The sequence below is a fragment of the Pinus tabuliformis genome, chromosome 6, assembly GCF_031772625.1.
Source record: "Pinus tabuliformis cultivar Carrire ecotype Pingquan chromosome 6, CPIR1, whole genome shotgun sequence".
NCBI lineage: Eukaryota > Viridiplantae > Streptophyta > Pinopsida > Pinales > Pinaceae > Pinus > Pinus tabuliformis.
Window position 1 is genome coordinate 63,463,078 of NC_142292.1, and position 10,741 is coordinate 63,473,818.

Sequence of the window (10,741 nt, forward strand, 5' to 3'; positions counted from 1 at the left end):
TGTTTATGGAAGCGAAGAAAAGCTTCGTTGAGGCCTCTACCTCAGGAAGTCAGGAGAAGCCGACTGAAGAAATGGACCCATCCATGATTACTAATTTATTAGAAACATGTATGAATTTTTTGCGCAATTGGTGGGCTCCAGTATTGTAGCAATAATGCTACAACTCTTGGAGCTTCCTTCTCTAATTTTATCAACCCAGTAGTTCGTAACAAACTTGGAAGCAACGGTGCTGTATGCACAACTACTAGCTCTTGTCGCAGCTGTCACTTGGTCAGCTGGCACAAGTCCGCTAGGGCTCAAGCCAACTTCTATGAGCTCTTAGAAGAAGCTTTTTAACCGATGAACGAAAGCTAACTCAAAGGAAATTAACCTACTTTGCAAAATTGAACTGAAAGCCAACAAGAAATGAAAACCCTAGCAAACCCTAATTCTACCAGCTAGTCCTACTGATGCAACGGTGAGAATGCAAACTACTGAAAGTGATGCCATTACTTCTAGGAAGGTGAGATGCATGTGTCTAGACTACTTTGATCTAAAGAAAATATATTTTTGTATTTTTGTTCAAGTTGTTGGAATTATTATGTGTGTGCTTCTAACTGGGTCTTGACTGTGCAGGGATAGATCAAGGAGGGAAATGCTCGGAAAAGGTCAGGAAGGCTCAGAGAGGGTCTAAGGAATCCCTGACATCCTTTCAGAGAAGTTCACCAAGTCTGCGTGCCAAGAAACCGTGGTTATGAGCTTCTACAGGAAGTCTGCAGGGGTTCTACAGGATGTTCATGATTTCTACAGGAAGTTCAGTAATTCCTACAGGATGTTCTGCAATCGGGTTTTTGGGTGATGGATGAGTGGAAGAGGCTGTATGGATGGATAGGGAGGTAGGAGGGGAGCTTGTGATGGCTTATGGACAGAGAGATGAGATGAAGAGGGGGTGTGCAAAGCTAGTTGGTCTAGAGGAGGGTAGAGGAAATGGAAGGTCGAAAAGGTAGAATCACGTGGGTGATAGAAGAGTTAGGAGGCAAGTGGTCTAACTGAGAGATGAGTGGATGGCCTAGGCACGGCTTAGAAGGATAAGGGAGTGAGGGAGTAGTACTGCACAGTGTAAATGAAACAAATCATTCATGTCTTGCACATAACCGAAATTTCATCAACCTATTCTAACTGTTTTTATAAAACCAAAGAACAGCAACGTGATTTTGTAAGGAAAATCATGCATGGTACTGAAGCAAAGATTCATTCCACAAGATCTGAACGCATGGATGCTGCTACAAACGAGAACATTGCATCAAAGCTTGTATGAACATGTAAAACAGTGTTTTTGGTGGGTGACACGGTCTGCAATTCCAGTCCCTAAACAGAGGTGGAAGTGAGTGTGCAGTCAACCCTTTTTGGAACTCTGATTAACTCCAATCTCCTTACTCTAATCTAAACTACTGAAAGCAACTTTGTTCATAAAAATAACCTACTTAACCACACCAAGAAATTCAACTCAGCAAACTGTGTTTCCAAATGCATGTAAAGGAAAAGAAATACAATGCTGAAAGAAAGGTAACAATAAAAGGAAGGAGGCCTATTGCTCTCAAGTTGGGCCCAACCCCGAGAGCTATGGCTCCTCTAAGAACTCAGAGCTGAACTCAAATCTGCCTGCTTTTCATTAAAAGATAATAGTCATAAGTCAAATAACATGCCAAAAATGGCTTACAAAGAGCAGAACAGATCTATCAGCTCGTAGTTCAGAATATGCAACAAGGTTTCAAAAGTCCCCATCGAAAGCTACAGCCTCATCATTTATACATTACGAGGGCCAAGCTGGCCTCCTAAATTAGTGGGGTTTGGCTGACCAAACTAAGAGTAATCTGCTGCTTCCTCGAAATCCGTTTGGCTGCCTTCTAGCTCGGTGGTGGTGGCTGTTGGAGCTCGGAGTTGGGGGTGGAGATCATGAGGAAGGCCATTCAATGCTGTGGACAACCTTCCTACAAAACCTCAATCCCATCTTGGCTGTCTCCTAGCCCTCATCTGTGTGGTTTTGCTCCATTAAATGTCAAAAAACCTGAAATAAACATGTGTTAGCCACCTAGGAATAGTGACTGCCCTCATTCGTACAAATGACATGAATATACTAAAAATATGATGCATAAGTTATGAAAAATGAAGGGTTGAGCAAGGGTAGTTAGGCCAAATGAGCCCAAAATGTTACCAAATTTGGGGCTCATCATCACCCCCAGCTAAAATGATTGCTCATCCTTGAGCAACTAATCCAGCTCCTCGTCCTTCATTGCCTTTACTGCCACCCTCACATCCCAAGCTTCTGCAATAGTGTCCTCCTTACTGACATGGAACCCAGCCTTTCTTTCCACCTCTTCCCATTGTTCATGCTCATCTTTCTTTGTGCTGCCTTCCATCAATCCTAATAGCAGAGGTGGGCTTAGCTTGAGGCCAATCCAGCTGGCCTGAAGGTTCTGCATAGATTTCTTATAGAGGGGCACCCGTACTAGAGCTTCCCTCATTCGAGTTGGAGTATGATATTCTCTGATTTTTAGACTGTGGGCCAATGTGTTCCATCGGCGGGTGCAAGCTTGAACACAGTTGTCCCCTAACAGTCTCTCCATATCCTCGAAATGCGCTATGGCCTGGGCCTGCTGATCCATATATTTCAGTGAAGCTTGAGGGTCGGTGGATAAGTGTTGGTGTGCTGATATTAATGCAGTTGGATCCCCTGGTTCTGCTCTAATTAGTAATGGCTCATTCAGCTCTCGGTTCATGACCGCTTTGGCTTCTACTGCTCTTATGTCTTCATGGTTCAACCATGAGGCAAATGCCATTAACTGCATATCCCCTAAGACCGTGTTGGGATCCCATGAAGTCACATTAGGAAGGGCTGAATTATGGAGGTAGAACTCCGATAGTTTGGCCTTATCCTCTGATGAACTGGTATTGCATAATTCAGTGAACTACTGCGGGTCTTGGAGCTGAGAGATACCCCTTTGCGCCAAGGTATTGATTTGAAATTGTAGCCATTGGTCTCTCAGGTACAGGCCATAGGATTTGGCCGGCTGTCTGCATTGTATAGCATCCATGGCCCAACTGGCCATGCAGGCCAATTGTGCCTCTTTCTGCTGCAGCTGTTGTTTGAGAGCTTGCACCTCAATTTGTGCTTGCAATTCTGTTTCCTATAGATGCGTGGTTGGCTCTGGTTGGCTCCCCAAGACCGATTTGCAGTTCCTTTCTGCCTTGCTGTTCTTCTGTGATGTCCCCTGAGGATGTGCCTGTTCCTCTCCTCATCTCCTGTAGCTGCAGTCTAAGTTTTTCGTTTTCTTCCTGTAGGAACACCCGCTGGCAATTTGCCATGTGTTTAGCCATAGCTAATTCCCTTCTTGCCTCCTTGAGTTGCTCCTCCAAGGGGCCTATGTCCGCCACACCTTTTGATTTGGCTATTTTCATCCACGTGTGTGTTCGTACTCTCTCTTCCTCCAATGCAAAGAACAGTGGCACAGTGAATTTCTGTGGTATAATTTTGCCAGCTTCTAAGAAGTTATAGTATGAGCTCAGACTTCGCTGAGGGCTAGGCTCCGGAATATGCTCTTTCTCTTCCTCTCTTGGTGGCTCTACTTCGTCCTCCCTCGGTGGTGATGAGGGTGCTTCCCCTTCCATCCTCTCTGTTTCCTTAAGCCGGGCTAAGGTTTCCTGTAGAGCAGCCTCAGCATCCTGTAGCTGGGCTTTTGAAGCCAATTGGTCTAACCTTTCTTTCCAAGTAGTTGTTTTCGGGCTCCCCCTCTCATAGGTGACTGATATCTTTGAGGGGGACCTCTCCCTGGGCGAAGTAGGGGCATCCTCTATAGTGATTGCGCTGCTGGATGGAGGCTGTGGCTTGCCCGTTTTTATTCTCACACTTCTCTGATCTTTAAAATATAGAGGGCCCTCCCTCTTTCTCTTTTCCTTTGGCTTAGGAGGTGTACTGAGGGTGGCCAGCACGGCTGCTGCCTCCCTTGCAAGAATGTCGGCTTTCTTTTCCTTGGGTTTTCCTTTCTCAGGGCTTCCTGTAGAAGGCCCTTTTTCAGCTGATTTCTGGCTTCCTGTAGAAGCCGGTTTTGGTTTTCTTGTAGAAACAGGTGGCACCTCTTTAGTTTGCTTTGTTGAGGGTGTTTTGCTTTTTGACTTGGTCGAGGCTGCTGTCGAGGTGCCTTTGCTGACGTGGACTGGCTCAGTCCTGTCCACCCTACTTTGTAATCTTTTCTCTCTGGGCATTAATATGGGTGTGTCATCCTTCTCTTTGGCACCCTTTTTCTCTTGTTTCTCCTTTTGCGCTGTCTTCGGTGCTTTGGCCATGGGTCTCTGGCCTTTTTCTTTCTTCCCTACGGGTACTGACTCCTTCTCCTCACTGCTGGAGGAACCAAGCTCTTCAGTCAACTTTTTTATATCGCCATCCTTAGTCAAATTTCGGAAGGCTTCCCATGAGAGAGTGACTTTGTATGTGTGGAGTGCATCCTCCACGAGGAGCTTAATGAGCCCTTGATGAGCTACCTGGTCTGGTGTGCCTTCTCTCAACTTGGTGGCACATTCAGTCATAGACTGCAGTAGAAAGTAGGGAATACTTAGTTTTCTCTCTGCAGGTAGGTCCATCTGATGCCTTAATCCTGTGAGTAGCCGAAAATGGTACCCATACACAATGCTAAACCGTCCTTCGCAGGTGATGTATTTCATAATTTGGAGGCTGACTTCACTCCAAAGTGGCAGTAAGCAGGTTCTGCGAACCCCGTTCTTATCCTCTAAGAATTGCTCCTCTGGTGGAAAGAATTCCTTCTTAGCCTTCTCGCCTAATTTCCTCTCTTCTTTGTCCCATGGTACCCCCATTTGGAGCTCAGTAACTTGGCTGATGAACTGTGGGGTGAGTCTGAGACTCAAACCCCTGAAATTGATGGTGGCTAATGTCTTTGATTTTGGCTTCAGAGCCCGCAAGAACTCCTCTGCCACCTCATCATCATACCCTTGCAATTTGTCGCAGAACGACATCCATTGAGCGCGAGTGAACAGCTCTACCACCTCAGGGTTCTCTCTTAGTTTCTTTGAGTCGGTTGGTTCCTTTCTGATGAACCCACCCAGCATGGTGAAAAACTGCTACGTTAGCTGGAGGTGGCGGATGCGAAAAAACTAGCCTTTTGGGACAGAGCGTAGAATTACGCCTCTGCCACGCATACAATTCACGAAGACTATCTCCAGATGAGCCTTAACAGGGCTTAATTACAAATCATATCCTGTAGGAAACCTTACATACACTTCGACGACAATTCATGCAAACGGCAGACAACACTTGCAATTCTTTTATGAGCAGACTGTAGAACGTCGAATCCACCACCCTCGAAACCAATTGCATGGGAGGCAAGGTTCAGGCTTACCTTTTTAATTCGCCACCTTTGACGTGAAGAGCCCAATTTTCCTCGTGGCAGTGAGCTTCCTGTAGCGGAGCTTTCCTGTAGAAGCAGCGCACGGGTTCTGGAGAACACTGCAGTGGTTCTGCGCCCTCTATGCTGCTATCAGACATTCGAATAGGCCAAAGACTTGGAGTGTCGAGCTTCAGAGGAATCTGGATGCTCACTCAACTTCTAAACGGCTGATGATAAATGCGTGGGGTGGCAATCTAGCCGATAGATTTGAATTCGGAAGAATCCGTGGCGCGGGGGTGAGCTGTCCCTGCCGAACCGTTGGACGACGTCACTTAATCATTCTACTGCAAGTTCCTTGACTGTCGCATCATTCTCTGCAGATCCGCCGCCGTCATTTCTGTTAAAACGCGCTTCTCCCCGACTAGATGGCTCTCACGTGTCCACTACCCGTTCTTCTTGCCACGACCACCTTTTACACATCCGACTAGACCATCTGACTGGTCGACGTGGCCAGTCGAATGGCCATACGACCGCTCAACCCATTCATTTCATACTTGCAAACATTTCAAAGTAGTATTCATGTAATTTGACGAAAGAAAGGGCGAGGCACTTACATGTGCGGCCGCGACATGATTTTCCAGGCTTGAGGACGATGATGACTAGATTTGCTTGTTGCTGCTTAATTGCACAGGCCCGGAGGTTCCTCTTCGCAGGCTGCTGATGATGAAGCTTGTGACTCGGCTGCATGTGCCCGCTTTAGTATTGCATGTTGCAGGCGATTGAATGGTGTACACTCTAGTTGGCTTAATTGCTACGGGATTCCTGCAGGATGTCCTGTAGCAGTTTTTCCTCCTCGGGTGCATGCTGAACAGTGAAGAAAGTGGCATCACGATCACGCTCGCAGGGCCCTTGGATAGCTGTGATGGGTATTGCATGGCATCTCGACATCTTTTTTTCATTTAAGAATCGCTTCCTCTTGATAATTCAATGATCTGTTTTGATTGTGCAGGTACTTTTATTGCATGTCAACTGGGGTGGTAGAAGGAGGTGACAGCGGTGTGTGATGGAGAAAATAGTAGCTTGCATGCATCCATGTTGAACCTTAGTCGTTAGATCTCCCCACACAATTAGTTCTGGGCCGTCCAAAACTTCTACAGGAAGTTTCCTGTAGAAATACAGAACTTCCTGTAGAAAGTCTGCAGCTTCCTGTAGAAGACTAAGCTGTGATGAAATCGTGCCCATACCTTGGAGAAGATGAGTGTTTTCGGAGGAGGTGCTGGTGAGGTCACCTAGTAGAATGATAAGGACCCTTGACTTTGAGTTGAGATACCTCCTCTCCTTCATATAATACCTGCAACCTGCATGCATTGCCACATTGTGAACTTGTTGTCCCTGCTTTTTTTGCTTATTGTTTTTTTCTTTTTTCTTCTTTTTTTTTTTTTTTTGAAAGATAGCAGGGGTGCCTCAATGAGGTTTTTCACCCTTGCCATCTGCCTTAAGCGCCTCAGAGAGGTTTTCACTCAAGGATCTTTTTCAAATCTCTTTCTTCCTTTTTTTTTGAAAGACAGCAGGGACACCTCAATGAGGTTTTCACCCCTACCATCTGCCTTGGGAGCCTCAGAAAGGTTTTCACCCAAGGATCTTTATATATATATATATATATATATATATATATATATATATATATATATATATATATATATATATATATATATATATATATATATATATATATATATTTTTAAGATCTTTCAGGGTATGCCCAAAACAGAGGCAGAACCCTTCTCTATGACCAACACTGATTTCTCCACAGTTTTGATGAACTCTTGTCTTGAGAGAGGTTTCCTGTAGATCTTCAGTCGATGCCCATGTTTTCTCTTACTGTTTCAGTGTTTGTGTATTTCACAATCTTATCGATCCATTGCATAAAATAACGTAGGCACACCCCAACACTTGAATCTGTAATACCTTCATTATTTCTTTGAGGTCATTTACGGGTGATTTTAGATCAAGTGGTATCAGAGCACTAGGTTGTTAAGGTTAGACAAGCTTGTGTTGGATTTTGTTGTTGAATGCTAACTAGATCAAAGCTTAAATTAGGAGAAGGAGAGTTGGTCGAAACTAACCCAAAAATTGGAAGAGCCTATCCTCAAAAGACAATGTCAGAAGAAAGTCCCTTGGGACCAGAACCCCAATTTATAGATAGTTTCCTAGCCATGAGGTCCATGGTAGAGGAAATGTATAGGGACTTTAGGAAACATAAAGATGAAGATTCATCAAGCTCCAAACAAGATAAAGGAGAAGAAGAGTCTCTCCTCCATGACCACTCAAAAGGCAGAGGGAAAGAAGAAAACTTTCTCACACCTCCTAATAGCCTTGAACATAAAAAGAAAACATATTTGATTACATAAGATGTTAAATTTGATTTACCAATATATGATGGAGAGTTGAATGCATAGAAGCTAGATAATTGGATCAGATAGATTGATGTTTATTGCAGAGTGCAGAGTATCGACTCAGACAAGAGTAAAATTCAGCTGGCCAGCCTATGCCTCGGAGGCACTGCCTTGGTATGGTGGGAAGGCAAGACACAAGCTGACATGAAGAAACATGGAAAGATTCTTTCTGTCTGGAGTGAATTTGTTTCTTCAATCAAAAAGCAATTCTATCCACTAGCTTACATGCAACAAGCCATGATGAGCTAGCAAACTCTTCGCCAATTGAAAGGGCAAAGTATACAAGGTTACACCCAAGAATTTAGGAAAAGAGCTTTGATTCTAGGAATTTCTTTAGACTCACCTGAGACTATGTTGAAGTACATAGGTGGTCTACATAGCTACATGAGGCACACTATCCTCATGTTTAATCCCACTAGTATAGATGAGGTATCTGTTCAAGCTACACATCTAGAAGTTAGAGGAAAGAATGGGAACCCAGAAGTTGGAGGATCATACAAGCCCATTGCAACCAAGAATAAGAATAAGAGAAAACATAAATGGAAAGAGAGGAAGGCCAACACTGCACAGAAAAACAAGTCTTCATGCACTCATTGTAAGAAGGATGGGCATGATGATTAGCACTGTTGGATCCTACATCCGGAGCTGAGACCTAAGGAGTTCAACGACAATAAGAAGAAGATTGTTGTAGCTATTCAGAAATATTTGGGGTCAGACTCAGGAGATGAAACAACCATTACAGCCACAGGTATAAAAGGTAAAAATTCTAAAGCATCTACTAGTAATTCTGCACAATCTACTAATAATGAAGAAAATGAGAGAAAATACATGAGCTTTTCCATATTCGAGTTATTTACAATTATTAAAAGATTGATACTTTGTTTGATAGTGGCTCACAAGTAAATTTAATTTCTGAAGCAATTGTAAAGAAGTTGGGATTACTAACTACACCTCACAAGAAACCATACCCATTAGGTCGGTTAAGTGATAAAGCACAACTACAAGTGACTAGACAATGTAAACTTAAGTTTTCTTTTGAGTCAAAATTTGTAGATGAGGTTGAGTTAGATATTGTTCCTTTGGATATATGTGGAATTGTTTTAGGAAGTCCCTACTTGTATTATAGAAAAGCTATTTTCTATAGATCTGAGAACAAGTATCTCCTTGTTAAAGATGGAATCGAATATATTGTAAGAGCTCATAAGCTCAAGAATAATTATACTCTCATAAACTCAGGGTAGATGAAATGAATTGTAAATTCATACAAACAATTTTTACTAATGGTTGTAAAGGAAAAGAAACCTAATAAAACTAATGTATTTGAGGGTTGTGATGCTAAACAGCAAGCTGATTTAGAAAAAGTTGTTTCAAAATATGATATCTTGTTTCAATAACCTAAAGGTCTACCACCCAAAAAGGAAATAGTGCATGATATTAATTTGCAGCAAGATGCTCCATTGCCTAACATCAGAATGTACATGTTGTCTGCTTTAGAGAAAGTAGAAATCAAGAAGCAGGTGCAGGAGTTGATCGAGAAGGGCTTCATCAGACCTGGCACATCACCATGTGGGTCTCCAATCATTTTGGTGAAAAAGAAAGATCACTCGTGGAGAATATGCATTGATTACCGAGCACTGAATAAGATAACAATCAAAAATCGTTATCCCCTTCCTCGTATAGATGATGTATTAGATCAATTAAAGGAAGCTGTTTATTTTTCCATGTTAGACTTGCATAGTGGATATCATCAGGTCAGAGTTGCAGAACAAGATGCATGGAAGACTACTTTCAAAACAAAGCAGGGATTGTATGAGTGGCTGGTTATGCCTTTTGGATTAACTAATGCTCCTGCTACTTTCATGAGAATAATAAATGATGTACTCAGACCTTTTCTTGATGATTTTGTTATTGTAAACCTGGATGGCATTCTTATATTTAGAAAAACGTGGGAATAACATTTAAAGCATGTTAAGCAGACACTAGATGTTTTGAAAAGAGAAAAACTTTATGTTAAACTCTCAAAATGTGAATTTGGAAAAACATCTTTGAATTATTTGGGACATATAGTAGGGGGTGGTGAATTGAGGATAGATCCCTCTAAGGTGGCAGTCATTGTAAACTGGCCTAAACCCAAATCTGCTACAGAAGTTAGAAGCTTCTTAGGAGCAGCACAATATTGGAGAAAGTTCATTTCTAATTTTTCCTTAATTGCAGCTCCCTTACATGTTTTAACAAGATTGAACAAGGTGTTTCAGTGGGGATGCAAATAGTAGAAAGCCTTCAACACCTTGAAAGAAAAGATTAGTACAGCACCAATACTAGCACTGCCCAATATTCAAAGACCATTTGAGATCCAAACAGATGCCAGTGACTATGCCATGGGAGCAGTGTTGATACAGCACGGTAAACCCATATGTTATCATTCTGAGACATTTAATTCTGCGGTAGTTAACTATCCCACATATGATAAGGAATTGTATGCATTAGTATAGAGTGTGAAAAAGTGGAAACATTACTTAATGGGCAAAGAGACACTTATACATATTGATCATGAACCACTCCAATATCTACACTCCCAAACTAAGTTGCAGCAATCAAGACACTATAGATGGATGGGTTTTCTATAGCAGTTTCATTTAGTCATCAGATATAAAAATGGCATACACAATAAAGTTGTAGATATGTTATCTAGACCAATTATAAACGCATCTACTATAGTTAAGCATATCTCAGTATTGCATAAGAGCTACATTGAACAATATGCTCAAGATATAGATTTTAAAGATGTATATGCAACTTTAAGTCAAGGCAAACGAGTAGAAGAATTAGATTATCACATTAAGGACCAACTCTTGTATCATTGTGGGAAGCTATGCATTCCACAAACTGAAAGAGCAAAGATAATTC